This window comes from Furipterus horrens, unplaced genomic scaffold (genome assembly GCF_987537825.1).
Source record: "Furipterus horrens unplaced genomic scaffold, mFurHor1.1.pri manual_scaffold_12, whole genome shotgun sequence".
Classification (NCBI taxonomy): Eukaryota; Metazoa; Chordata; class Mammalia; order Chiroptera; family Furipteridae; genus Furipterus; species Furipterus horrens.
In genome coordinates, this window is record NW_028327182.1 from 82,142,821 (window position 1) to 82,170,317 (window position 27,497).

General features: G+C 37.9%; 1 protein-coding gene and 1 long non-coding RNA gene across 3 annotated transcripts in view; both read right to left on the reverse strand.

The window, feature by feature from the left end:
- Positions 1-27,497, reverse strand: part of NRG1 (neuregulin 1) — a 942,869-nt gene that overhangs the window by 336,584 nt on the left and 578,788 nt on the right. The gene's annotated exons all lie outside the window — the stretch shown is intronic.
- Positions 1-27,497, reverse strand: part of LOC149996498 (uncharacterized) — a 129,462-nt gene that overhangs the window by 44,709 nt on the left and 57,256 nt on the right. The window lies entirely within an intron of this gene.

The window sequence follows — 27,497 nt, forward strand, 5'->3', positions numbered from 1 at the left end:
GCCAAATTCTTCTGTGTCATTTCTATAGCTCAGTGGGTAACTACAAATTCTGACTTTGAAAAAATTCCATGTCAAAACCATTTTGCCCTCAGACTCTAGATCTAATGACTAACTCAGTTTAGTGCTTCTACAGATCCAATTTAGATATCTTTTAGGTACCCCAAAGGCCTCATGGGACACTTCCCTGCAGAGATACAATGGCCTTATGTTATGTAAAAGTACTGTACCGTTTAGATCTTCTAATTTCACCCAGTCTTCAAAACACTGAGATCCATTTCTCAGCCAGTAACAGAAAATGTCAGTCTTGGTTGTAAAGTAGAACCTAAAAATGTTTGTTATTAAGCCCTTATCAGAGGGTTGGGTAGACTGGAGAAGGAAAGGGACGCTTTAAGAAGACTGTCAAAGTTGTAAAGTGTTCTTCCATTTCTTGAAGGTCTATCCTTGGATGACGTTGGACCACAGAATGTTGAACATGTTGTGAGCAGTGGGCTAATTCTTATAGGATTGCTTTAACTCAATTTTGCTTTAATGTTACGCCATTGGCTTTTATTCAAGATATATACTAGAAACCACCGCATGAAATTCACTTCTGCATTTACAGTAAAAGTGTGGTTGAGGGCATCGCCCATGACATCACTCAGTATGTGCTATTAAGTCCTATATGAGAAAATTCTGTCAAAATTAATTTTAGAAAATAAAATGGGCTCCTTGTTAAATTGATATTCTGATTCCTTTCCAATAATGAAACATGTATTCATTAGGATTTTTTTCTGTTTTAAGTGGCAGAGCTCTACTCAGACTTACTAATCGAAGAAGAAGATTTCGTTGCTCTCATTGCTGGGAAGGACTCTTGGCTTATGGACAGAATCTAAGAGCTGCAGCAACCAGGCTTCAGGGCTCAAGGACAGGAGCCAGGACTAAGCACACAGGATTTTCTCTCTCTCCTTTGGCCTGTCTCCTCTGCTTAGTTAGTTTTCTTTCCTTTCCCTGGAGACAAGCCTGTTCCTCAGGGCAGGTAAGATGGCCAATATTTTGCCAGTTTAGCATCTTAAATGGAAGATAAAATCCCCTGAAGTCTGTGTATCAACCCCTGGGAGGTTTCTCATTGATACTGACTCTTGATAGACAGATAACCACCTCTGGAGAACCAGTGTTAAGGAGATAGGGTACTATGCAGAGAGTGGAGAAGACACCCCGAAGAGGAAAGAGAGCACTGCTATCTGAAGAAGAGCATGAAAAAACATGCAGGGCAGACAAAAGACAACAGTCAGAGCCATGTGTAAAAAGAGCTAGAACATAGAATTTGTTTTCGTTTTTGCTCTGAGTCGTCGTCGTCGTCGTCGGCAGCCGTCCGTCTCGAGAGACGATGGTGTAGCTTCTTAAGAGTCTATCTGCACCGCCGAGAATGGCTGTGCAGTCCGACTCGGCAGTGACATCGTATCTGTCTCCTCCCGTGTTGAATCGACATCTTGCGATGACGCTGAAGCTACAGAGCCTGGGCAGGGTGATATGGAGGGTCTGCTGTTGCCCATGCAGCAGACCCCCCCTCTCTTCGCAGCTGAAGGGTCCAAGGGAAAGACGGAGTCAATACAGCTTGGCTTCAGGTGCGCCGCAGGAGTTGCCGGTGTTGACTACAACGTCAAACCGCCTTAGGGACTCCGGCTCCGGATTTTCTGTCAGGGTTTACTCCCTTAGCCTTTCCCCTGAAGAGGTATGCCGCAAGGCAGCGGAGGTTTTTTGAAGTCAGAGTTTTCCTTCTCTGATGTGCCCTGACTGGAAGATCGAACCAGCGACACTTAGCTCGCAGGCCGACGCTCAATCCACTGAGCCAAACCAGCCAGGTACAACAATTATGTGTATATTTCAGAATAATAACTTTCACCTCTAATTTTTGTTTTCTACTTTACAGTTTTATTGTTCTATCCATTCTTACAAGCTTTTAAATGTCCCTTTGAGAAGAAATAAAAGACAAATAATTTCAACAAATCATTAAGATGATCTCCCAAGATAATTTCTAGTGTTAGTTTGCTGAATCTTAAGATGCAAAATTGAACACAGAAATATTTTATTCTTGAAAATAGAGTGACATGTGAAGTTCATAAGAGAGTAGCATGTGTGTTAAACATGAAGAGGGCAATGAGTAGAGTCTTGTCCTCCGGGACTGACCAGACGGCTGTTGTGTGCCTGTGGCGGTCTTGCCCCCGTGGTGGAGACTTCCTTACCATGGAAGGAGAAGCTGTTCCTTAATACAGGATGAGGCAGAGCTCTTGACAATTAAGAGACAAGAATGTGAGAAGAAAACAAACTGTAAGGGCTACAAGGAAGAGCTTTTTATTATGAACTCCAGTTGCAGAACTAGAGAGAAGAGTTTCAGAAGAGTTTTTAGACATTCAGAGGCAGTTGATCCATTCGCCTAACCCTGCAACTGGAGGCCTTGCCTTAGCAGGGGGCCCCGTCACCACATGACTCAACCCCACTGTTTCCCCTTCCGAACCCCTTCTCTCCTTACCGTAGCTGCAACAGGCTTGGGTTTCAGAGAACCTGACTGACAACAACTAAGTAAAAAAATCTAAGGCTATTATCAACTAGGCAACAAACTCAAGTCTTTCGAGAACAGGATGTGGCATACTATCATTGAAAAGCAACACAGGCCTTGAGACATCTGTCCCTCTGCCGTTCCTCCTAACTCCAAGCTCGAATTCCAACCCCGCCTCACACCAAAGGTTGCATGTTCCAGTCTCTCTGGAGGACTGGAGACACTATTCCACCCAGAAGATGCCCTACTGTCTGCCTTCCCTACATTACAGAGATCCGGCTGGTCGCCTACTAGCTTTGCCTTATAGCCTGTGTGTGATAAAACAATACTTCAGCCACATGATAAACATCATTTCTATCCCCCAAGAACTACAGCCATTTTCTCTGGAAGGTTATTAGAGAAACTAGAGAAAAAGTACTACATGTAAAAAGGCCTTTGAGGTGGGATGATGGGAGGCAGAAGAGTGAAATCACTCTTTTTTTTTTTACATTGCAATTTTATTGTTTTTCTGTTATAATTGTCCCACTTTTTCCCTCATTGCTACCCCCCACCCAGCCCGCCTTTCTCCCACGGTCAATCCCCACCCCATTGTTCATGTCCACGGGTTATTTATATTAGTTCCTTCACTAAACCCTTCCCTTACTTACCTCTTCCCTTCCTCCCCCCTCCCCCCGATAACTGTTACTCTGCTCCTTGTTCAATTTTGTTCATTTGTTTGTGTTGTTCATTAGTTGAAACCACTCATTTTATTCGGTTTTATTTTGTTTTCCAAAAGACTTCACGGTCATTATTTTGCTCTTCTTCAAACAACAGTGGAACCTAAATGTCACAGAGATACTAGAGGAGGAGAATGATGTTTCTGAAACTCTTGGATTCTCTAAAAATAATGTCTCCCCTCTTTCTTCTTAAGGAGTCATTTTGATGCTCTATTCATTGTGTGATGTGGTTAAAGTAGAGGAGCATTGTGTCGTGGGAAGAAGCAGTTGACAGCAAGCAAACCAGAGTTTTTGGGAGCAACAGCTCAGATCACGCTATCACGTCCTTTTCTTATGTTGTTTACTGTTGGCCCCTGGGAAGTGACAATACTTCTTATATGGACTTGGGAAAAATGAGTATTTCTTACTGTTTCCAATGGAATGAGCCTGTTCTATTTCACATACGGTTTATATTCAACTTGTCATCCATAAAATGAGAGGTTCAGACTGGTTGATCTCTACATTGTTAAGTTCCAGAGGGCCTTTTAGTCCTTTGCTTGACTTCACTTAAAGTAAAAATATTTGTATGCCTGTTATAGCAACAATAACAGTACTTTAAAGTGAGGGGGAAAATGTTACCATTATCTCATAATATTGATGTTTTTTCCTCAAAGGTTTTTAGTTCTTGCCCACATGCAGTTGTAATAATTACATGTTTGAAGTCATGGAATTGATTTTGTTATGCATTCTTTACGTTATAAGCATTTTCCATGTTTTCCTATCTTAAATACTATAATTTTCAGTGTTGCATAGCATCCCATTACATGTCATACATTGACTTAATATTATCTCAGTGTCGGACATTTGGCTCTTATTTTCTCTACAAAGAAAAATGAAACTAAACACCTTGGGTGTACAACTTTTAAGAAATGTATTTCTGAGTTATTTCTTTTAGAAGCATGTCTAAGAGCCAGCTCACTGGGAAAATGGATGTGTGTTTAATGGCACTTACATCATATTGTCAAATGGCTCTTTAAATTGGAGGAACAAGTGCGCACAGTCAACGCAACAGATGAAAATCCCAGTTTTACCACATCTATGCCATATGAGTGTATTTTAATGTTTTGTACTTCTGGAGGGTATATGGTCTTTAAAAGAATGAGCTGCGTAGCAAAGATGGTCCTACTTTTTATTGTTTTGTTTTCCCGTTGACGTCTCTCCCCTCCTCTGTCCTTCTCCCCACTTCCCTAGAATCAATAATAGTTCTCATGCTAACATCTGTGCTACCCTGTCGTGTACCCTGAGGGCTTATCATGGCTTGTCACCTACTCGCAGAGATTAATTTCTCCTTCAGATGTTTGTCCTTCAGCTTCCTTTTTGCAAAAAAGCCTCAGGATGTAGTGGTCTGCTACCCCTGAAAGTGATCCAGCACAGAGACCTGCTGTTACTTGCTTCCCCCTTCTCTTTACATTTGTGCTTCCAGGGGATGGCTTTCTCTTTGCTCATGGTCCCTGCTGACACCTGATCTTTCCCAGTAGAAACAAGGTAAATGGCACCAGGATTGGATCGACTGAAACTTCAGTTCTGGTGGCAGATAATCCACATTGCCAGGACACAGCGTCTTTCTTACCATTCTAGTAGGAAGTGGAAGTAGAAAGGGCAGTATGCTCCCCAAATTTAAATGTAGATGATAGTGGAGGATAACAAGCTACATTTTACCTACATTCAATCTTTCAAAACTACTTAGATAGTTTGTTTTTTTCCACGCTCTTCATCATCCTCGCCTTCTCCCAGCTCCTCACACGGATTTGTATAGGAATTTGGTGAAGGTTATACATACCAAATAGCACAGCTGTGTTTGGGCACCAGAGATTGAACCTACCCATAGTCATTTCCTTTCTGCTTTGTTTTTTAAACTATTTATATAAAATTCTGAAATGGAGATTCTGAGTGTTTTCTTTTCATCAGTGAGTCAGATGAGGAAGGGCAGACGATGCGTTAATAGTTGGGAAGCAGCAGAGCCTGGCTTAAAAGTTACAGGCAGGAGCATCATAATTTTTGGTGAACAATATTTCAACCTTATTGGTGTGTTGTGTTTAGCTGTAAGTAACAGAGACTTAAAACAGTGGCTGAAACAAATCATGGTTTTCATTTTTCTAACAGAATGAGAAGTCTGGAGGCAGTGTGCAGGTGGTATAGCAGCTCCACAGTGAACTCGGAGATCAAGTGTCGTTAATATTCTGCATTACTAATCTTAAGGTGAGTTCTTATCTTTAAAGTTGCCTCATGGATACACCATGGTCAGGGATCCCAGTCCAGAAAATAAAAGAGAGAATGGGAGGAAGAGGAGAGTTAAGTTCTATGTCTACATACTCAGTCTCCCTTCTTCAGGAATCCCAGAAGTTTCCTTCCAACTCCTACTTATATCTCTCTGGCTAGAACCTAATCACTTGACCATCCTTGTCTGCAGCAGACATTGAGAAATGTCATATGTTGCCCAATAAAATCAAGTTTTGGTTAGCAAGAAATCTGTGGAGAATAGACATTGGGTAGACAACTATTGGTAACCAAATTGGTACTGTAACTGGCTGAATCCTTCTTTTGAAAAATGATCCTAAAAGGGTAAGAATTCATTGTGAAAACCCAATCCAAAGATCACCCAATCACAGAATGCTGGTATTGAAAGGAACACTGAGGTCCCCTTGGGCATCTCTATCTGATGTTTAGCAACCTTGAGTGAACAAGTCCAGTGCAAGCAATCTCACTACTCCACAAAGCACCCCATTTCATTGTTGGGCAGTGCTGATTAGTTACAGTCATAACAGTAATGAGAGCAATACAATAATACACTGATAACATTTGCTTCTGTTGAACAAAAGTATATTAGCACACATCCATGAGTCCCAGTTCTTCCTTTTGCAATCCTTTTCTTGGACAGCCATTCATATTATTGAAGACAAGTGTCATGCTCTCAGCTCTACAAAATATTATTTTCTCATGTAACACTCCATCTGCTGTCAATGTTGCTCAGATACATTATCTGCCACTTAATTTTTTTCCCTTCTCAAATGTGCACCATTATGCAAAGAATATATCTTTCAAACATATATGTACTCTCCTATGAACTTGTTTTTAAAATATGTTAGCTAATTTTTGGTTTCCTCTCCTATTGGTCCTTGATTTTTGAGCTCACTTAGGAAAAGAAACAAATAGGATCATAATAACATCAACAAAAACACTTAAAAATATTCCCATTAACCAGAGCAGGCCGGGGCTTTTATCTGTTGTTTTGCCAGCCCAGTCTTTCCCCTTTCCCTTACACATGTCCTTTTTTCTCTTCTTTTTCTCGGAATTAAAACTTTTTCATCTCCCCCCTCTTTCATATCATTTTGCCTCTGGCTCTCCAATCTAGGTATCTATGTCCCTGAGTCTGTTATTGGTCCGCAGCTCTGGTATCACAGCCCTTCAGTTCTGTTCAAGTGCAACTTCATAATCTTTAGTTCTTTTCTGAGGTTTAAATCATGTAAAACTTCTACCGAGTTCCATCTGGTTATAGTGCAAATACAAGACTTTTTTATGCCAGAAAACCATTTCTGTGCCCACTAGAAAAAAGAATTGGGGGGGGGGGGTGGATGGATTTTAACAGAGCCGTAGTATCAGTACCGATTAAATAAAAAGTTATTTTGAAATTTGAAGATATGAAGGCACCTTGTGTGAAGCTAATAAATTTGACCTCACATCATGTTCTTTCCTAAAAGGACAGATGTGGGCACTTCTCCCTTCAGATGTCCTCAAGGGACCCGTTGTGGCCTCTTAGGATGAAAGAGACAGTGAAGGCACAGAGTCCACAGCACTTCAGCAATCAGACACTTGACCAGGTCCCAAGACAGAACCTTTCCTTCTAAGTGCCTGTTCTCAGAAAATAGTATCACTGCAACTTTCTGAAGTAGGCTTGTCCTTTATATTTTTGCAAAAGCACAGGAGGATGCTGGGAGAAATGCCATGGGGCAAACATGGCCAAAAATATGAAGCCTTGAGCTCCAGCAAGATGCTTTCTTTTGATCTGATTCCACCTCCCTCACCCTTCACAATGTCACAATGAATGGCCGATGGCAGAGAGCAGAGCAGTCCCACAGCAAGCAGAAGAGAGAGAGAAAGGAAGCTCCTCAGAAAGGAAAAGAAGAGGAAAAACAAAAACTAAAGCCTGAAGAAATAAGCCATGACGAGGGCACAGAATTGTGTCCACAGAAACTCTTCAAGTGTACTTTTTAAGGACAAGTGTCTTGATCAATACATTTCTGGGAACCCTGCCATTCTTTTGAAATAGTATAATGACATGATAGAGTAAAAAAGGCAAAAGCAGGTTGGAAGGTTTCACTCTGTATCATCTGCATGTGCATTATGCCCACACATGCATGGTATAAGTGTACTCGAGAGAGAAAGAAATACATAAAAATCATAACAGTGGCTACCTGAGCGCAGTGTTATGGCAATATTGATGACCTTTTTCATAACTTTCTAGGGTCTCTGTATTTTCTAAAGTAAGTTTGTGGGTTTTTTTCATAATTAAAGTTATTTTTTGACAAAGGTGGAAGGACATAAATGAAGCCTGTCATATACAAAGAAACAAATCTTGATTCCGTGTCTATTGAGCCAGTAAGAATTAGAGGAAAACGAAATCAAGAAATACACATTGGCAACTCTGTTAGAGTGAGGAGCCGTCTTCCAGCTCATACACTCTAACCTCCTAAACTAGGTGAAGAAAGAAATAGAGGTACTTTCAAAGGAGAGGAAATTAAGTCCAGTCTCTCTCTTCACTACTCAGAAGTTGTTCATGTTAACCTGTGAAAATGACTGTGAACTAATATAATCAAAATAAACTTTTCCACTTTTCCCCTTGGAAGTATTTCTGATATTAAAAAAAAAAAAAAAAAAAAAAAAAGGCTTCTAAACTCACTACTGTATTCTGACATTCTAATCTGTTTAGTAATAATCAAATGCATAGAATTATGAAAAATAAGAGTTGAGGAGTAGCTGACTTCATCAGATGTTAAAAAAATACATAAAGCTATGGGAACTAAAACAGTGTAGTACCAGCTTATGAGTAGAAAGAAAAATGAAATTGAATGAGGAGTCTTATAAAAAACCTACTTATGAAAAAGAATGTAGTATGTGGTAAATGTGCCAAGGCATACAAGTGGGGGAAAATATTCATTTAATAAACACTGAAATAATTAAGTAGCTTTCCATGCCACACCAGGGGTCAGCAGACTTAGCCTGTTGGCCAAATCCTGCCAGCATCCTGCATTTATATAAAAGCTTTCTTGGAACACACCCACAGCCATTTGTTTACAAGTTATCTGGGGCTGTATTTCACAGCAATGGAAGGCTTGGGCTACCCTGAGACTATATTGTCCACAAAGGCCCAAATGTTTCCTATTGAGCCAATGAAGAAAAAGTTTGCCGACTTGTGATCTAGATGAATACAAATCAAAATATAGAAAAGTTCTATAATCCTTCACAATTTGTTTATTCTCTTTTGTGGACAACCTCTTTCTCCACTCAGACCTTGGCAATCATTGGTCTCTGTTCTGTTATAGCTTACTCTTCATCAGTTTTATATCTTTGAATTCTGTATTTTTGGACTAATTTGAAGGGTTCATGTGTTGTTTTTAATGGGGAAATGTGTTTTTTGTTTGTTTGTTTAAAAGAATAACTTTTCAAGAAGGGAGGACAGGAGAGAGACCAGGACAGACAGAAACAGAGATCATTTTTCATCATTGCTAATCTTGTTCCAGCAAAGACCCTTAAGCTGGCAGCAAAGCTCAGTTACCACTGAGGGGGAGTTATGCAAAAAACCCATCCATCTATGAAAAGACTCTGGGACTAGTGACTTGGAGTATTGTGCTCCCATTAGAGAAATTACACCAGTTTTTTAAGTTTTATACCCATATGAAAGTAAGTCAATCCCTTGATAGTTGAAAGAAATTCTTCAGAGCATGGGTTACAGGATGGATCTGTGTACTGATGGATGCATTTTGGCGCACCTACACAAACTTTATTTCAATGGATGCTCACAGCAACACGGAGACATGGGTAAAGCAAACACTGTTCTTCCCAATAGAGAGATGCAAGAAGCGGTAACCAAGAGGCTAGTTGTTGAAGTCCTTATCATCTCAGTTGCTCCTAACTAGGCATGGCTTTTCAGCTTATGAGACTTTGAGAAGACATTTTGTAATATGGAACAAGTGTGAAGATCCAGACAGTGAGCCGTATGTTTATGAAGGGCTGAGAGGAATGTAAATGATCAGGAGTCACTCAGACTAATGGACTGAAACATCAGCAGCGTGGGCAGAATTAATTGCACACCCCCTGTGCTCTCAGCCTGGCACAGGGCATGTGTGGTCCTTGATTGGTCTAATGAGGGCTCCTCTGCTGTGGTCGGAGACCTGCTGTGCTTCCCTGTCTGGAAAGCAGAGCTTTACGCTCCTGATGTCCTCAGGAGCATCTGTCACACCTGCGTGGCGTGCCTTTGGTATCTTGAAAAGAGTTCACTTTGTGCTATCATCTGTTCTTATTTTTCACTAAACCTCCATGATATCTGTATAACTTCTGCTTCATAAACTACTTTTCAAGTATCCTGCAACATCTTTTCTTTGTACTCTCAAAGCGTTTACTTGGCACAAGATTGTGAAAAGTTCCATTCTTCTTTAAGAGAGAATTTTTGCTTGAGATTTATCTAAGGAGGAGGGGAAAGTTAAAAGATGGTGATTGTTTTAGCAACCTAATGGTACATCTAGAATGTACTTCTCAGGCATAATGCAGTATCATAACCAAAAAAGAACTACAAATAGCATTGCAAAATGTTAGATAATGACGTTTAATGCCTGAAGCCTTAAACAAATAAAGCAATGAAACCCTACTTGGCTAAACAGCACTTTCCTCCACAACATTTCACATTCTGAGAATATCACAAATGTCAAAAATGTAAAACAGTATGTCAGCACTGTAGCATAAATAATGTTTAGTAAATATTTATTAGGTAGTATTTACTACGCATTGAATAGCAATAGACGTAATAGAGATGATGTGTACTCTCACAGTTTATAATCCATCAGGAAGTCAGATATTAATCAAATACTCAAGTAATTACCTAATAACAATCATGATGAGGGCTATGGGGCACAGGGGACTGTTAGTAACAATTGTCATCGATGGTTTTATAGGTCTGAATGACTTAATACAAGCCATTCAATATAGCTCAATCTACAGAGGGCTAGATGGGTGGACTCTAACCAAACAAGAGGGTATTGCCCAGGAGACATTCCCAAAAAAGAGGCATTAGGTATGATTGATTCCTGAAGGGTTGAGTGGGGGATAGTTGTAAAAGGAGGTAGGAAGCATCTGGGGCACAGATCAGCCTGGGTGAAGTGAGGGTAAGGGGCATGTTTGGTGAGAGAGAACTGTGAGCAGACCAGCAGGAATGGAGAACAGAGTGAGGAGAAGGCAGCTGGAGATGAAGCTAGAGGGTTAGGTATTGGTGAGACCACGCAGGTCCTTGAAGGCTGCTAAGATTTTGATTGTGGATTGTCCCCTGAGACCAGTGGAAACCATTCATGGGTTGTAAGCCTTGAAAGAGGATGGATGCAGCAACAATCTTGGGGTTCTTAAGGCTGCTTAAGAAGTCTAGAATCACTTAGGTAAAACACCCAAGTAAGCCAAATGACCTTTGTGGCCATAGCTCGATTAAAGGTAGGTCATTCAGACAGGCTTGGAGGATGCTTATCAAGAAGGGATGCGTAAATATCACTGGGAATTCAGAGAGACGAGGAGTCCATTCGTGGCATGTATTGAATGTGAGCAGAAGGGGTGAAGACTTGAAATCTCTCCAACATTTGTGAGCATAATGACACATGGCTGTTCTGCCTGCTGCACAGCCTATTAAGTAGGTGGCTTTTGGATGCCTGAAGGTCTTCCGTTTGGTTCAATGAAATATGCAAGTTCAGAGCCAGAGGAGACTGTTGCCAACAGTGGTCATCCTCTTCCACCTCTTCCCTCACTACACTCAGCCCCTCAACTGAAGCAATATCAACCACATGTTTTAATAACAGCATTCTGAAATGGCACCATGCTGACTGCCTGCTCAGTGTGTGTACATGTCTCTCTAAACTAAGGGTACATGAGCAGCAGTAAGTCCTCGGCTCCTTGTCAATGATGGAGAACAAGAAGAATAATCAGATTTTACATTTGAACAACCCCTTACAATACAGCGTGTGTTTTATGTACATAAGCTACCTTCATCCTCACAGTAGGTATGAAAGAGTGTCATATGCACAAGGACATTGAAGGATGGAAGAATCAAGTTCAGTTTTTAAGGTCATACACATAATCACAGAGCTGGGATCAAATTTGGGACCCTCTGAAATGCAATTTACTGCTTTCAGGTCTTGCATATATCAAAGAGGTGCCAAGGGCCAGCCAATCCAAACTTGATGTTTTTGGCACTTAAGCTTTGTTCTCCATTCCAACCATCTGGAACTCAAAGCAGACTGATGATATCATTAATTGCTGACTCCTTGGAGATGGTTAAGGGAACTCTGAAAACTATAAAACAATGAAGGAAGAAATTGAAGAGGACACAAATAAATGGACAGATACAGTGTGCTCATGAATTGAAAGGATTCATATCATTAAAATGACCACACAGCCCAAAGCAATCCATAGATTCAATGCAATTCCTATCAAAATACTAATGACATTTTTCTCAGAACTAGAAGAAATAATTCTAAAATTTATATGGAACCACAAAAGACCTTAAATAGCCAAAGTAATCTTAAGAAAGAAGAATAAAATGAGAGATATCATGGTCCTTGATATCAAACTATACTATTAAGCCTTAATAATCAAAACAGTTTGATACTGGCTCCAAAAAAGAGGCACATAGGTCAATGGAAAGAACAGAGTGTCCAGAAATAAACCCTCACTTTGTGGTAAATGGGGGCACTGTTAGAAAAGGCCTGGGCCTTGCTTGACCATTTCAGAAACACAATATTTTTATTAGTTAACTGCCTGATACACCCTCGTGATACTTTTCTCCTTATCTTTTTATTTCCCACTGGATATTTTTTGGTTGCCTCTTTATCTGACAATGATTTTTGTACTACACTTTTCTTTTTATGGAGAAAATAGAAAGACAATTAGTTTTTAACATGATTGAATGAAGTTTACTTCTTATTATTAATAATTAAATTAGCTTCTTTCAACTTTACAACTTACTCTGATAGTGTCCTGTAACTGCTTAGGATTCTCAAATTTCAGAAAACTTCTTTTATACATTTTTTTCCTATATTAGTTTTGACAGACATACAGCTTATGGTACTATCACAAGTTTGTGCCCTGTAAGCATAGGATTTCTGATAAATTTAATCTCTTGCAATCCTTATTGAAAAAGGAAAAAAAAAACATTTGGTAAATTTATAGTTGCATACATTGAATTATTATATATGTTTTTTACAGAATAGAATTTCCATTTTGACTAGACATCAACAAAACAATGCTCTGGTTACAGTTCCACATGACTGATGCCTGGTAGAATTTTCCACAGGCTAGCTGCTAGTTCCAGATATTTCAAAACTTGTCCCATCATGGCTCAGATCCCACTGGTGTTTGGTATACTAGGACACATTTACTCAGAATACAATCTCAGGTCCTGCACCTTGCTGACACGATGCTGTGTGAATCAGCACAGTGGGTTGTAGCATATTTTTGGAAGCCTTTGCTACTCTAGGACACCTTGCAATAACGTTACTAGACATTCCACCAAGGGGCAAGTGAATCCATTTCCAACTCAACTTTCCCTCAGTCTGATTCGAAACTGCCCAGGGCCCTTCCAACTCCACCTACACAAGAGGAGTGTTTGGGAGGGAAAATATGAGTGGAAAGAAACTATGGTCTTAATGAATTGTAGTTTAATGGCCTTACCTTGCAAGTTTTACATAAATGTGTAAGTCTGGGAATACATGGCTAGGACCCTTTTCAGGGGTCTTAAAAAAGGGCACCCAAGGAGTAACTGCAGTTCAGGCTTTATGGTAAATCCTCAGAGCACAAGGACCTTTCAAAGAAATGTCATCTGTGATAGGGTAGTATTAGCCAGCGCATAGGAATATAAAAAGTCTTGAAAATTAATAAAATATATATACTACTAATTGCAAAGAGGATGACAAACTAAGATCTATATATGTGTGTCATAATTTTCTATGTCAGTTTCAATCAGTTTTAGAAGGTTTCCTTATCTAGTTATATACCCTTCCTCATCTCTTACTTAAACTTCATACAAAGCTGCAAAGTGTTATTATCTCCATTTTATTAATAATGAAACTGAATATCTTAGGGGCTTGCTGTAGGCTCACTGTTTGTAAATATTATCTTAGTTAATGGTCCACCCACCAGTCTCTCCAGGAGGGCAAAATTGCAAAGAGGGTTGTTTACTCTCCTTGAAATCTTGCATCAATAACAATCCATTCTGTCTATTTAGAAACAAAAAGGAAAAAAACATCCCACTTCACTCCCACCCTCTGCCACAGTGATTTCTTAGGTTTTTGTCACTGAATTATGCTGATGTTCTTTCTTTTTAAAAAATATATCTTTATGCGTTTTTATCAGGGGTTAGGGAGGCTCTACATTTGATCTTTAATCATTGGATTTCAGGGTTCTGTCCTTGGTCTTCTAACTTTAAGCACTCTCCTTGGGTGACCTCATTAATCCCCAAGTCATTAGAAACCATCTATATATTGGTATCTCCCAGATTTGTACCTGTACCCTAGACCTCTGCTATGCTCTGCAGCTACCTATTAACATCTTTAAGATGGTCTCTGCAAAATGGAGCATCAATGAGACCTTCCAGACTTATCTCTTTCCATGTGCTTAATCCACTTTACTCCAGTTATGCTGACCTACTTTAGTTTCTTGTATGAAGTTCCATTCCATTTCAGATCTTCACATGGTATTCCTTTTTCCTTAAACACTTTTCCGTGGCCTCCTCTTTCATTTATCCCAGAGCCTCAGTTTAAATGTGACTTCTACAGGAATACCATCTCTGACCTCTCCCTACCAAGACAGACTGGGGAGCCATTCCCATGTTTTTTCTTAAGTGTCATTCAGTCAGTATAATTTTGGCCACAGTGGTTCAGAGATCCAACTACAATGGCTGACGCGCACAATGATTTCTTCTTCCATGTAACAGAAGTCAGCAAGAGACTGGGGCTGATACAAAGAGTCTACCAAGTCACTAGAATTCTAACCTGGTACAGTGTACTCTCAAGGTTACTTTATAGTCCAGGATTGCTGCTGTAGCTCCAACTCTTTTATTAGCCTTCTGAGAAGGAGCAAAAGCTAAAAGGACCTTTCTCCTGGTTTAGTCATCTTCTTTTAAGGAGCCCTCCTGCAAATCCCACTAAACACTTAGGCTTATACTGTATCTCATTGGCCAGGAGTTAGTCACATCTAGCCACAGAGGAGACTGGAGACTTGGTCTTTTCATTGGGTATAATTAAAGTGTTCTGTCTCTAATGAAAAGTGGGAAAATATCATGCTGGGAGAGGCAACTGGCAGTCTGCCACACATTTCTGTGTACTTATCACACTGTCTTTTTAAATGAACTGTTTAATTGTCTGAATCCCCCATTCGGCTGAAAGCTCCAAAGAAGGGGATATGTCTTATTCATTTTTCTATTCTCAACACCTGGCAGAGTGGCTGCCAACTACTAGGTCCTTAATAACAATTTAGTAAATAGAGGAATTAGTTGTGGTGAGAAAACTATTATTGCTATTAAATGAATTATATTTTATAAGGCTCCGGGAAGAAAGAAATCCTCCACTTTGTAGAAAGAAGGATGAGGAGGAAGGGCACAAATGGCCACACAATTATGTAATCATGTCAAATTAGATCTTGGTTTATAAAAGCAGGACATGCTGGAAGAAAAACTTGTTGGGTGAGCTCAATAAAAGGGAAATGAATCTTCACACACACGTTAACTCATGTCTATTTATGGTGAAGACAAAGAGTACATGGAAGATATATTATGTTCATTCTTGAACGTTTATCCCTGTTTTAAAATGTTAGCATTTCATCATAAGATGATGTTATCTTCTCTCTTGTTATCCTATACAGTTTTAAATACTTTGCTGTGCTAATAGTTTGAGACTATGAATTCTGAAGATTTTTAAGAAATGATTTCTTTTCCATCTCACTATTTCTCTGACAACATGCAGCTAATCTTCTGGTCAAGAACACAGAACAATACGATTTCAATCCTGTGGCTCCATCAAAGCAAGTTCAGTTCTAATAAGCACTAGGAACTTTATGTTCCTGCTCCTACTCAGCCAGCTTCATGAAACTGAGAAACCATGTCATGATTTTCAACCATAGTCATGAAAATCAACTTTAATATCCTGTTAGATTACTGCAGATTCCAAAAATACATATTTACATGTTGACTTAATTCATTGGATATTAGTTCTATTCACCAACAGATCTCCCCTGCAATTCAAAGGCTTCCTAAGGTCCTAATAGTTATCTCTTCAAAAAAAAAAAAAGAAAGAAAAAAGAAAAAATCCTTAGATGTTGAAACTGTGTGCACCTCTTAAGGTTTTAATCTCTTCATTGTAGAATGCCCTCTACCCCATGATGGAACTGGAAGAAACAGCTTTGCTAATTATTCCCTGTGAGGCATATTTTCCCACACAGACTTCAAATTCCCTAAAGTTTAGGGTGATGTTTCATGATTTTACGTAACCTGATAATAATGTTGATTATATAGTCAATGTCCAATTACCACTGTGTTTTGAACCAAGCATAGCAAAATGAGAATTGTGAGCAAATGTAGACTAGAGTGAACATTTTTCTCCATATATTTGGATATGATATGCAATCATCCTTTAGTGTCTTTCACCAATTGTTTAATCAAGCATTTCTGGAGTGTACTTGTCCCCCCAGCCTACCTCCCAACTCTCAGCATTGTACTCGGACTATCTGGACTCACGTTGGAGTGAGGCACTGCCTTTTTTGCAGTCATGGTCTAGTAATGAGACTGTGCTCCACCTCTAAGGTCTCAGTTTTTCCTGCTAATCATAATCTCTATGTTACTTTTACACACACACACACACACACACGCACACACACATCTCTGCTTCCATTTGAACAGACACGTATTTCATGTTTCCTTCACCTGGAGGACCACTAACATTTTGCCGACTTCACTGAACTTCTTTATCCTATAGATTATTTTTGTAATCACTCAGGTCTACTTTAGGAACTATGAAAATATGAAAAAACCCAAAGATTAAAATAAAACAACCGATAAAGACACCATCAAGATGGAGGAAATTTCTTTTTTGCTAAGAACTTTTTAAATGTTTCCTTCTTCCTCCCTTCCTTCACCTCTTCCTTAAGGCCTTTCCTTCTTTCCTTACTCTCCTTTCCCTTCCCCTTCCCCTCTCTTCTTCCTTCTCCTCCCATTCCCTTCCTTTCCCATACCTTTTTTCCTTCCTCTATTTTTGGTGAAACACCAGTTTATATGATTAGCCATTTTAAAACAGGGATATTCTATTAAGTCATCCTTATTAAATTAAATTTATTGAGCTGGCATTAGCTAAAAACATTGTATAAGTTGCAAGTTTACAATTCTATAATACATCATCTGTATAATGCATTGTGCGCTCACCACCCAAAGTCTAGTCTCCTTTCATCACCATATATTTGATCTCCTTCACCTTTTTCAACCACCACCCAACCCTCTTCCCCTCTGTTAACCAACATGCTATTGTTTGTGTCTATGAGGTGTTTTTGTTTGTTTGTTGCTTTCTATTTTACATCACACTTATTTCACTTACATGATATTCTCAAGATCCATCCATGTTGTTGTAAATGGCAGTATTTCACACTTTCTTATGGCTGAGTAGCATTCTTTTGTATATATGCACCACATCTTCTTTATCCATTCATCCATCAAAAGACACTTAGATTGTTCCTATGTCTTGGCTACTATGAATACTGCTACAATGAACATAGGGGTACATAGGTCTTTACAAATAAATATTTAAAAAATTTCTTAGCTAGATACCCAGAAGAGCCATTGTTGGGTCATATGATAGCTCTATTATTAATTTTTGGAGAATTGCATTTTTCTAAGAAATAGAACAAAGGTCATCAAATTTGTATAGAAGCTCAAAAGACCCTGAATACTCAAGCAATCCTGAAAAAAAAGCTGGAGGTATCAAATTATATGAAAAAGCAACAACAATTAAAATAGTGTAGTACTGGCAAAGAAAAAAAAAAGACATAGACCAATGGAACAAAATTGAGACACCAGAAGTAAACTCATATATATATAAGCAAGTAATTTGACAAAGGAGCTAAAAACATACAATAGAGAAAAGACACCTCTTCAATAAATGGTGTTAATAAAATTGGAAAGCCACATGCAAAAGAATAAAACCAGACTGCTACTCGACATCATATGCAAAAATTAACTCAAAATGGATCAAAGACCTAAATATATGACCTGAAACAATAAGATACATGAAAGAAAAGATAGGTCCTAAAGTTATAGACCTTGGTCTCAGAGAGAATTTCGTGAATTTGACCCCAAAGTCAAAGGAACTAAAAGCAAAAATAAATGAATGGCACTACATCAAACTAAAAAGCTTCTGCACAGCAAAAGAAACCATCAACAAAACAAAAAGGCAACCAACTGAATGGGAGAAGATATCTGCAAATTATACCTCCAATGAGGGACTAATATCCAAAATACATGTATAAAGAACTCATACAACTCAATGACAACAACGAAAATAAATAATCCATTAAAAAATGGGCAGAGGATCTGAACAGTTTTCCTGAGAAGACATACAAATGGCCAACAGATACAGGAAAAGGTGCTGAACTCCACTAGTTCCATGGGAAATGCAAATCAAGACCACAATGAGATATGACCTTACACATCTGTTTGAATGACTACTATCAATAAGAAAGAAATAACAAGTATTTGTGAAGAAAAGGAACCCTCATACACTCCTGAGGGGAAAGTAAACTGGAATAGCCACTATAGAAAACTGTAAGTTGCTACTGTTTTATAAGACCTTTTTATATACCAAAGATATAAACTTTTATATTATGGCAAATATTACCCCTTCTCCTATCAGACTTGTAATTTTATCATTTATTTTATTGTAGACATTTAAAAATTTCTTATGAAATCAAATCAATCATCCTCTTTAAAAATTTTGTCTTTATGCTTAGAAAGGCTTTTTCTATTTAAGATCAGAAAAATTCTTGCATAGTTTTCAATAGTTTCTTTGATCCTTTAAATTGTTAGATTAAATCAATCTCCCTTCCCACTATGTGCAGGCAACAACTGAGTCAGCTTTTCATATAAATTACTTTATATTTTCTAGAATTTTATATAAGTAAATTCTATAGTATGTACTCTTTTGTTTTTGTTTGGCTTCTTTCACTCAATGAATTATTTTGTATCATCCATGTTGAAGCACACATTAGTAGTTCATGCCTTATTTTTACCAAGTAGGATTCTACTGAATGCACATGACACCGTTTGCTTATATATTCACCTGTTGATGGACATTTGGGTTGTTCACAATTCTAGGCTATTACAAATAAAGCTTTTATAATACCTTTGTATACAAGTCTTTGCATGGACATGTGCTTTCATTTCCCTTGAGTAAATACTTAGGAGAGGGATAGCTGGGAGGTGTATATTTACTTTACTAAGAGAGTTGGCAAAATGTTTTTCAAAATGTTTGCATCATTTTATGTTACCACCAGCAGTGTATGTGAATTCCAGTTACTTTATATCCTAACACTTATAGTTAGATTTCTAAATTTTAGACTTTCTGATGGGTATTTAGGAGAATCACATTATTTATTTATTTATGTATTTATGTATTTATTTATCTATTTTTAGAGAGAGGAGAAGGGAGAGAGAAAGAAAGAAAGAAAGAAAGAAAGGGGGAGAATCATTGATAAGAGAGAGAAACATTGATCCGCTGCCTCTTGTATGCACCCTGACTGGGGACCAAACTAACAGCCTAGACATGCACCTTGACTGGAAATCAAACAGGGAAACTTTGGCTTTGCAGGATGACACCCAATCAACTGAGCCACATGGGTCAGAACCACATCTTGTTTTTAATTTTAGTATTTCTAATCACAAGTGCTACTTGACATATTTTATAAGTTTTTTGTTTATCCATATATCTGTGATGAAATGTGTATGTTCAAATATTTTGCCTAGTTTTTATTGAGCTGTTTGTTTTCCTCTTATTAATTACCATAGTTATCATTTTATCATTATGAATTACCACAATTGTGAAATAGTATTATAACAGAGAAAGGGAGGTAAAGAAACATCAATGTGTGAGAGAAACATCAATCAGTTGCATCTCACACTCCCCCAACTGGGGACCTGGCCCACAACCCAGGCAAGTACCCTGATGGAAAATCAAACTAGCGACCTATCAGTTTGTGGGATGATGCCCAATCCTCTGAGAGACTACAGGTCAGGGCTCTGTTTTATTTTTTGTAGCTTTATATTATTTTCACATATATAGTGTTTTTATTATTTTTAATTATCATCTTTTGAGGAAGGAGGAGGTCTAGGATATTCCCATTTGTTCATTTTAGAAATTTGTAAAATTTTAAGACACTCTTAAAAAAAATAATTCAGAAGTTATACTCCTTATAATTTGGGGAAAATGAGATTTTTACATAAATAATAAGTTTAATAATAATTTACTTAAACACTTAAAATATTAAGTATTCTTGTCCATTAAAATAGCCCCTTTCTTTATTCATTCAATATTTTACATTTGTTTAATTTTCTGTTAAGCTAGAAAATGTTGGTTCTTTAAGACTTTAGAACTTTCCATCAACTTGGTCAATATCAGCCAGTAAAAATCACCAATTATTGAGGTTGGAGCTGGAAGGCACTGTAGATAATCCTGCTCAATATCTATACCAGTCTTTGAAAAAATAAAGTCGAAGAGCTGAATCACTTCCTTAATATCCACAGAATGCTAGTAGCAATCTCAGGAGTGGTCCCTCACTATTACTTTAGTATCATTTTTATTATATTTCTGTTTATCTCTCCTTATTTCTTAGTAATTCCCCAAATGGACCTCTCCTTCAGTAAGGCTGGTGAAGAGATGGAAGGTTTAAGGTACACACTTTAGCTGGTGTTGCTGTAGGGTAGAATTAGAGGATGTAAATTGGGTTCCTTTATTATCTTGTAAAAGATGTTTAGAGAAATCAAAGCAATCACAGAGGGGAGGGCGCAGGATTTTCTAAATGACTGGATATTAATGACTGGAATCTGATTTTTAAAAAATCCAATCCTCTTTCCACAAAAGGTACAACATTTCATATAGAATCAGAGTTTGTGGATCCTTTGAATCCCATCTATGGGTTTCACAAGGGTTTCATGAACTCCTACTTCAGAATTCCTGGAGAAGAAGTAAGTCATTTGTCAACTCTTACAGCATTACCAAGTAAAAAAAGAGAGGAGAAATGAGTTATGTGTATATTTGTGTGATGTGGGGATGGAAGTTTAACCTGAGATATGCTAATTAATAGTAAATGTTTTCTCTAAAAAATGAGCTACATTTCCTAGTGTATGTATTAAAAGAAAACTTTCTTTTAGATTCCTGGAAACAGAGCTCACAGACGTCATTATACTAATAGTGAATACGAAACCAAGAAAGAGGAGGTGGAAATTGAGAGAGTAAGAGGTTAAATATTCTCTTTGAACACAAACAACAGTGATTTAATAAATATTTACTGAGCATCTGCTATGGGAAAGGCACAGTGCTGAGTGGTAGGGACAAAAAGCTTATCTAAAGACAGATGTGGTCATTGCTCTCTAGAAATAAATACATAAAATCTAAGTGGCTCTACTACTTATTTATTATAAAACATTGTTATGTTAGTTATACTCATATATAGCATAATACATAATCTAAAGTTATTAGTGTTTATTATTTTATAGATGAGGAAACAGTGGCCTAGGAAGAGTAAATAGTCTTACATCCAGGATTGGAACCCATGTCTCCAAATCAGACTTTAATGAGCACCTAGTATGTGCCAGCCCAGTGCTAAATATTGTTTGAGTACATTTTCAGTCTGTTAAAGAAATTCCACATCCTCATTAACTGAATATAAATAGGTGTTCATTCACTATGATGTCTTTCTAATCAGATCCCAGGCTCTGTTAGATATAAGCTAGCAAAGATAAGTCATCACTTCTTTGGGTAAGAAGGAAAGAATTCTATCCAAATTTTCCCAACAGGAATTATGAATTTAAAGATAAGGGATTTGTACCCAATTTAAAATTCCAGACTGCAAAAATCTTCTACACTTTGAAGCTTTGGAAGGACAGAAGGAGAATGTTTGGAGCCAATGATTCAAAGTTCAAGTAAAAAACATATTCTATTGCTTTCTTACAATTTATTATTTGGTTTGTCTGTAGCCATCTGTACTTTCTGTGCCCTCTGCAACCACACCCGGAGACTGGGAAAAAAAGACAGCATGGTGCACAGGTACATTTTGAAATCCTTTAAATCTGGTTTCCCCCAAGGAAGGGAAGAGACCCAGGAAATCCACTGCTCACGCCTTTCATTCTTCTCTGCTGAAATGCTTCCTCCTATTCCCTCCAAACCCTGGAGGAAGAAGATTTGTTCCTTCAAGTACACTGCTACAAAAAAGGACAGTATCTGCCTATAGCATCAATTTTGAAATCAAATGTGCATCTTGACAGCCTGAGTCCTGTCACTGCAAGCAGTCGGATCCTGGGAACGCAGAGAATCAGAAAGGAGGTGGCTACTGAGGAAAGCCAACATGGGCCCAGCAGGCCTGAGGGAGCGTGTGCCCACAGCCTACCATCGAGTCAGCTCAGGGGTCAGGAAAGACCCCTAATTAAGGCCGACAGCTGGATACCTCCAGGGCTTACCTGTCTACAGCTCTGCTGCCTCCGAATGTTGCCTGCTTCTCATAGGAAGAGCACTTTACCCATATGACTACCTCATATGTATCATTTGGAGAATCTAGGATCTCTCGTTCTTCTTATACGTTTGAATGCCTTGTCCTACCCCTCACTTCTAGCCCTGGTTATCTAGAACTATTCTGTCAAGTTTCCAAAATATTCACATGGAGATATATGAGTGATTTTTAAAACTCTCTATTATGCTTACCATTTGTGTAATGCCTCAAATACTGTATCAGTTCTCCCATTGTTCTTCTCTTTCCAGTTTGTATAACAGTTTCAATTATAAATTGGAAAGTTCAGGTATCAGCATTGGGAGAATGGATTTTTTTAGAAAAGTTAGTGATAAGTTCAATGATATTCCTTAAAGATAGACTATTAAGGGGAAGATAAGAAATTTGCATATTTATGTGGTCTGCCAAGACATGTCTTTTCCCTACAGATGCAGATCCATTAAAAGATGAAACATAGAAGTAAATCAATGGGATTTTGAATCACAACTATCTTTAAAAGATCTAGAGATATGCACTAAGGTATCTTAATGACACCTTTAAATATAAAAGTGAACACAGAGAGCCCAGGGCTATTTTTCCACTGGCAGGTAGGAGGCACTCCCACTCAGAAGGGTAATTCAGAGCAGAGGAAGCTGGTATCTTTGATAATTCCTTCCTTTGCTCGATAACTCATTTATCTTACACAGAATTATTGAACACCTACTAAGTGTACTCTACTAGGATACAAAGGTGCCTAAAATTTGAACCTTGCTGTAAAAGTCTGGGGGCCTTTTGTGAACCAGTATTTTTCCCTTTACAAGATCCCCAAATTAATACTCTTTGGAAAATGGAAGCAATACAACATATGAACTGAATTTGTTTAAAATGTGACTTTTAAAATAGTTGTTTTACCTTGGAATATGTATGAGTAGATAGTATAGTCGTCTTGGTCTAGAATAACATAGAAACCTATTTTATCTATTATATAGCCAAAATCTATACATATACCACATTAAAGCAGAAAATGATATTGATATTATAGTTTCGACTTCAAAACACACTATAAAATTTATGTAACCAGCTATAAAGTATTTTTCTTTTTTTGTTTTCTGAGTATAGATGTAATTCATTGTGATTTTGGAGTATAAAGATATATTTTAAAAAACAGAAAAATCATTCATCATGAACAATGCAGAAAAAATCTGTATTTTGACTGAAAAAAATAAATCTAAGGTATTGAGGAAAATTTCACTCTAGAGGGATGAAAAGACAAAGGCAGATATTTGAGTAGAACTTAAAGCAAGTTCAAAACAGTAATGACATAGATTTCTTTGTGTCACTTTAAAATATTTCTAGGGATATCCAGACACTTGCCTTTGTTCATGACAAATTTTATTTTATGATCAAAAGTGGAGAAACAAGATGGAATAGACCAGGAAGCAATGTAAAAAGAGGTTTTCCTGGAATAACCAAGAAATAGATGGAAGTGAGATGGAAAAAAAAAAAAAAAAAAAAAACCCAAACCAAAAAACTCCAGAAGGGGCTTAAAGAGAATGCCTAGGTAAATAAGAGAAGGGACTTGAGCCTTGAAACTAGGATTAGCCGTACAGAGATAATTAAAAGGAAAAAAAGAAAGTAGGCGTGGCCACTCAACCTCCTGAAGTAATTGGCAAAAGATGGGATCACAGGATTCTAATTCTGTTACCAGGTGGCATCCTGATGTCAAGTTGGCCAAAGGCTGATAACAGGAAGGGTGGCACATATGAACGCAGCCCACAGCTTAGGTGTGATCCTAAATAGCCAAATTGTGACAATGCCCATGAACTCTCTTCGAAAAGACCTTCCTATATTCCTGCTTGTTGAGTTTCAAGTTACTGTCTTCTTTGAGAAAATGACATTTTAAAAATGACTATAGTCACGACCATTTTAGAGTCATTAATTTCACCCATCACCCTCATCACCCTCACAGCATGAAATTTTGCCCATAGTGTTTTGTCTAAGCTTTCTCCATTTATTTAAGGCAGAGCATTAAAACCATTTTTTATTTATTAAAAACATCTTGCCGGCAGATCTTTGTGCGTAAAGTATACATAGAAAAGAAACAAGTACATCAAACTAAAGATGACTTCAGGTACATGACTCTACCATAATTTCATTACTATGAAGACAGCTCAGGAATCTGGGCTGTCTGAATCAATTTGTTAAAGGAGGTGCATGGAATTGACATTGAACTCTATTAATATGTATTGAAAAATTTTGGCACCTGGGAATCATATTCAGTAGAGTTTCTATACTTAATGAGCTTATCATCAAAATAGGGGCCCCCAGAAAGAGAAATAAGCACATGTAAAATAACACTTAATTACAGATAGATCATTCATTTATTTGAGAGGGAAAAGATCTGTCACAGTTTATGTTAATTAATTGGAGAATAGATTGAGCTAAATATGAATTTTTTTCCAGAGACATCCCTAATGTTTGCTTGAAAAAAGAGATGCCTTTGGAAGAATTGTCCTATTTCCATTCAAGGGGCTCTAGTAAGCTGACCATCAAGCTATAGTTATCAACCTGCATATATATACATGCTTGTGATGACTCAAAATATTTCTGAACACACACATAACAAATATTAATGGTGATTTCTCCAGGACCATAAAATTAAAGGGAAGGAGTCAAGGGCAAGATGAGGAGAGAGATTTTAGTTTTTCATGTCAAATATATATATTTCCCTACTGCTCGAGTTTGCCATGTGACTCTGTTACTTTTAATTTAATCCTAACTTAAAAGTAGAAACACTCATATATTGTGATGTAGTGAAAACAGGAAACAGGCCCCTAAATCTGCTTGCAGAAGCACTGGGAGGAGGCGCCTCCTCTATGACCCTGACGCCACCTGGCTGTGTAGGAGCAGCTGAGGCCATCGCCTCCCAAAGACTTCAAGCAGTAGTCACAGAAGTCTGGATTTTTCTAGTCCTCTTGGAACTTGGAAACCACTAACTAAAGCAGGACAACCATGGGGCCACCGCTCACAGAGGAAGCCCTCAATATCAAGTCAAAAAAAGTGGAATAAACATGTAAAATAAAAGTTGGCAATAAACTAAACCAAATACTAATTGTGGTCTTTATTTGGAAGATATATTTACAGACCACCAAAACAAGATGTTAAAATAACTTTAAAGTCCTATGTGACTGAGTCTTCAGCATCAGGAAGTTCAAATGGTTGACTGAACTTTTTCTCTTCAGAACAGATTGTTTTGGCATTGTATGTTAAACCATCATGTCTAGTCACAACCTCAAAATGGCAGTGGTGGGGTGTTCCAGAAACACTTCTAGAAGGTAACTTATTTTCCTTATTCTTACAGATCTCACCATCATCAATTAGTACTGATTGACCATCCAAGCCTGCTCTGTACGACTGAAATGCCTCCTGTTGGAATCCCATCTACTGTGGAAGTGGACTGTGGTAACACCTCTGTTATTGTTTGGGGATGAAGTGATGGGTGTTGGTAGATTTCCAGGAGAACAGATACTTTTTTTTTGCCCTAAAAGATAGATCTATTTTTATGTAACTATATGTAAGTGAAATATTTTGAACATGCATCAATATTTACCTGTATTCTTAAATATGGTATAGGAAACAAAAGCTAAACTTCTAAGTTCATCACCTGGGACATCAGTAATTTAACAGTCTCATCAAGAAGCTGGGAGGTAGGAGCGGTATTTTCTGGGGAGGCAATAGACATTGGCATCAAGAGTCTAGAAGGCTTCCAATTCTGCTGCTGATCAGCTGTACAAACTTGATCAGTTACTTCCACCCTCTGCAATTAGTTTCCTTGTTAAAAGGAATAACAACAGTACCAACGTTATTGGGTTGTTGTAAAGATGAAGTGCTTGCAAGAGACTTACACCATTGCCTAGCATAGCATAAATCATCAACAAACCTTAGCTCTTGTGATGATTAGTCTTGCCTTCATTTTTGATGTCTGATATTTAATCTGTTGTATTCTGGGAAATGATATATTTATTAAAATTTCCTATAATAGAACATGAGCTTTCTTACAGCTATGTTGGTTGCTTCAAGGCAGTTTTTTACTTAAGAGGTTTTTTTTTTTTTTATTGTGGTAAGAACACTTAACACAAGATCTACCCTATCAATTTTTCACATGGACAGTACAGTATTGTTAGCTAGGAGCATGATGTTGCACAGCAAATCTCTAGAGTTATTGATCTTGCATAACTAAAACTTTCTATTCATTTCCCTGGCCAGGTAGCTCAACTGGGTAGAGTGCCATCCTGATATGTGGAGGTTGCAGCTTTGCTCTCTAGCCAGGCTCCATACAAGAATCAACCAATGAATGCATAACTAACTGGAACAACAAATCGATATTTCTTTCTCTCTCCCCTCTTTCCCCTCTCTCTCTAAAATCAATCAATAAAGAAACTTTCTATTAACTGAATAACAGCTCCCTATTTTCTCCTCCCCCAAGTCCCTTGCAAGTACCCCTCCACTTTCTGCTTCTATGAGGTTTGACTATTTTAGATTCTTTATATAAGTGGAATTACATAGAATTTTTCCTTCTGTAAATTGACTTGTTTCACTTGTATGTCTTTAAGTTTCATCTATTTTGTCACATATGGCAGGATTTCCTGCTTTTGAAAGGCTGAATAATATTCCATCATATGTATATAGTATATTTCCTTATCCCTTCATCTGTTGATGTACATTTAGGTTGCTTCCATATCTTGGCTATTGTAAATAATGCTACACCAAACCTGGGAGTGCAGGTATCTCTGCAAGAACCTGACTACAATTCTTTTGAGTAAATGCTCTGAAGTGGAATTGCTAGGTCATATGATAGCTCTAGTTTTAATGTGTGTGTGTGTGTGTGTGTGTGTGTGTGTGAGTGTGTGTGAAACCATACTGTTTTCCACAGTGGCTGCACTAATTTATATTTCTACACACCATTTTACATCCCTACCACAGTACAAGGGTTCCAATTACCCTTCAACCTCACCAGTACTGTTTTATTTTGTTTGTTTGTTTGTTTTGGGGTTTTTTTGGTAATGGCCATCCCATCAGGTATAAAGTAATATCTCATTGTGGTTTTGATTTGCATTTTCCTGATGATCACTGATGTGAGTCATCTTTTCATGTACTCATTGGATATTTGTACATCTCTTTTGGAGAAATTTCTATTAAAGTCCTTTGCCCAGTTTTAAATC